Source organism: Cavia porcellus, unplaced genomic scaffold, assembly GCF_034190915.1.
Source record: "Cavia porcellus strain 051 isolate PalLab524CR breed Dunkin Hartley unplaced genomic scaffold, mCavPor4.1 scaffold_13, whole genome shotgun sequence".
Classification (NCBI taxonomy): domain Eukaryota; kingdom Metazoa; phylum Chordata; class Mammalia; order Rodentia; family Caviidae; genus Cavia; species Cavia porcellus.
The window spans coordinates 16,268,348-16,271,993 of record NW_026947496.1 but is presented as its reverse complement, the minus strand read 5'-3'; the positions used below and the strand labels follow the sequence as shown (position 1 = coordinate 16,271,993).

General features: G+C 41.3%; 1 pseudogene; it reads left to right on the top strand.

The window, feature by feature from the left end:
* Positions 1-628: 628 nt before the first annotated feature.
* Positions 629-1,061, top strand: LOC100716356 (ubiquitin-like; annotated as a pseudogene).
* Positions 1,062-3,646: the final 2,585 nt, after the last annotated feature.

Sequence of the window (3,646 nt, the reverse complement as noted above, 5' to 3'; positions counted from 1 at the left end):
TTTGGAAAGATACCCAGAAGTGGAATAGCTGAGTCAAATGGGACCTCTAATGCTAATTTTGTGGGATTCTCCACACTAATTTCCACAGTGATTGTACCAGCCTGCACTTCTATGAACAGTGGAGAAGGGTTTCTTTTACACCACAGCCTCTCTAGCAAGTTATTAGTTGTTTTATTGATAATAGCTATTCTTTCTGGAGTAAGATAGAATCTCAGCATAGTTTTAACTTGCATTTCTTTTTTTTTTATTTAAGGAGAAAAAGAAAAAAACAGAAAAAAGGTATAAGTTATACAGAATTTCAGAAAAAATATACAGTAGGAAATCACTAGTTAATAGATTACATATTATTATCTTAGAAATAGTTGTTCAATTAAATTGCATTTCTTGAATGGCCAGTGGTGTTGAACATTTTTTCATATATTTATTTGCCATTTGTACTTTTTCTTCTGAGAAATGTTTGTTCATCCCACAGATACAAATTCCCTATAATGAATGTGGTCATTATGTATACCTAAGTTGTACCAATAAGTACAAATTTTGATATAGGAACATCTCAGAATATAAGATCAATATGCAAAAATCTATTGTGGCTTTCAGATCCGCTATCACTGGTGGAACTGCCACCAAGATGCCGATTTTTGTAAAAACCTTTACAGGGAAGACCATCATCCACGAGACTGAACCCCTGGACACTATAGAAAATGTAAAGGCCAAGATCCAGGATAAGGAAGGAATTCCTCCTGATCAGCAAAGGCTGATCTTTGCTGCTACACAACTGGAAGATGGACGTACTTTGTCTGATTACAACATTCAAAAGGAGTCCACTCTTCATCTTGTGTTGAGACTCCGTGGTAGTGCTAAGAAAAGTCTTACACCATTCTCAAAAAGAATAAGCATAAGAGAAAGGTCAAGTTGGCAAAATACTATAAGGAAATCGTCTTGGTCAAGAGTGCCCCTCAGATGAATGTGGTGCTGGAGTTTTTATGATGAGCCACTTTGATAGACATTATTGTGGCAATGTCTGTCTGACTTACTGCTCCAGCAAACCAGAAGACAAGTAATTATGTGTCCATAAAAGACTCCACCTTAAAAAATCTGTTGTGTATCTATATACTAGCATTGAACAATTGGAAATGGAATTTCTTAAATGGCACTGTTTACAATAATATCAAAGATAAAGAGATTTAGACTATTTATTTAAAAAGGTGTGCAAAATCTCTTTGTTGGAAACAAATGCATTACATTGATGTAATAAACGAAAGAATTTCTCATCTGCAAATTTTGTCAGACCTGGTTCCAACCCCATCTCTTCTCCTTAGATGGTGAACTTGAGGCATCTCCTTAGTTCTCCTGGAATCCATTTACATGTCTATAAAATAAGACTGATAATAACAATCACTTTAAAATGAGATAATGTGACCCCATGTGATTAATAGAATGACGTATAACAAATGCTCGATAAACGTTAGCTCTTTTTACCTTAAATGAAGGAACTTAGAAAGTCTGTATTTTAGTGATTTTGCCCAATAGTGCTCCCACAGAGGTTGTTCTTCTTCGTGTATATCATGCTTTTATTTATGTAGCAGTCACAAAATGCACCACCTGGCCCCTGCTTCTCCAGAAAGCCTCATTGATTTGTGGACCCTAGGATGCTCCATCCACCACCTTCACACTGAAGCCACACTCCCCACCAGCTGCTCCCAGCTAATGACTGTGTGAAAATGCCACGTTTCCTCCACAGATGCTGAAGGAAAGGAGGGGAGGTGCTAGATGATGTATCGTGTGCGGCTGGGACACGCATGGGAGGAGTGCTACCTTCAACAAGGTAGCAGTGTGATGTCTCTGGTGAGTCTTGTCTGTAGGTGCTGTCACAGAACTGGGTTGATAGGATTCATGAGGATGGTGGAGTCCTAAACAATAGAGACCAGGTTACAGCATGTGACTACCAAAATCACTGTGATAGTCAGGAGGGTCAGAGTGCTATCAAAGAAGCTGACGTTCATGGAGTTGGAGAGGTGGAGTTTGACAGCCAAAGGGAGAAAAAAGATAATACTTAGCATCACGATCAGAAAAGGTAAGAATGTAGGAGCTGAAAGCTCATAACAATTGCTCCATAAACAACTATGATCCTTGCTTAGTTCCTACAGCTGAACCAATTTTTAGATCTGAAGTCCACCGGTTGAAGAGATGGCCAAACCTTTAATAAGTCCCCTGCGGCACCACAGGTGTGTACTGTGGTGATGTGATCCATCCTTCTCCAAAGGGACTTATACCCATTTATTGGAATGACTGTACTAGAGGAACAGGAAGCTCAGACGTTTGTACACGAGTTCTAATTCATTTTGCTAATAATTATGGACTTATTGGAGTAGGGGCTTTCCAGGAGTCAAGTCCATGGATGAACTCCTGGCTGAAGTCTGGTACACAGTGGCCTCACTAAATCTGCAGACTCATCCAGACGCCCTTCCCCCATTTCCCTGTACAGGGCAAACAGGGATACTTGGCAGCATCATTTGGAGTTGCCCCCACACTTCTGCCTTGGCCTGTGAGGTTCATGTTATCACAGTGAAGATGGGGAAATCAAAGCTGAAACTGTCCTCCTGCCAAGATAGTAAACACAATACAACCCTGATAGTCCCTGCCATCTCTCCTTTTCTTGGCCACTCTTTCTCTGTAGGAACTGGGTGGGCTCTGGAGAATGACAATAGATTACTATGATTTCAACCAGGAGGAATCCCAATGATTGTAGGTGCCATGCCAGAGGTGAGGTCATGTCTGGAGCACATTCAGAGTGCTCAGACACATGGTAGATGGTCACTGATTTGGTGGATGTGACTCTTTCTATCCAGATGTGAGACAGACCAGAAGGTTCACTTACCTGTTTTCCTCAGGGCTATGTTAACTCAGCTGTCTTCTGTTGCAGCAAAGAATAAAGTGACCTGCATCATCTTCATCCACTGATCATAAAACTCATTCACCCCATCAATAACACGTCCACGGACAAGAGAAGCTAGAGATGACTAGTGTGCTCGCAGCTATTGTGAAGCACATGAGCTCCAGAAAGGAGGTGATCAACTCTGTGAAAACAGGGGAGCTGCCTCTTCAGCAAAGGTGTCAAGGAATCTAGTGGTCAAAGTCATACTGTCAAACTCCTTCCAAAATAAAAGAGGAAACCCAGGTCCTGGTAGGCTTGTGTGTGTTCTGGAGGCAATTGAGACCACTTCTAAGAATGGCACAAGTCCGTGGATGGTGCTGTCCTTGAAGGGGATATCGGAACACTGACCACGTTTTGCTTCCTGGTGGCCATGAGATGAACACACGTCCTCTGCCACACGTCCCTGCTAAGATGTATTGTGCTGCAACTGGCCCAACACAGCAGAGCCAAGAAACCATGGACTGAAATCTCTGGAACCATGAGCCAAAATACACCCTTTCCTCTGTATAAGTTGGTTATCTTATCACAGTGGTATAAGTTGGTATTTTGTCACAATGACTAAACACAAAATGAGCTAGTGAAATCTGGTACATAGAAGCCAGACTGATTGTAAGCTAAACAAGAATGATTGCAAGCTAAACAGCTTACAATAGCCGGAGAAACCCTCCATGACAAAGAAAAACCCATCCCACAATACAAATAGAATCAAGA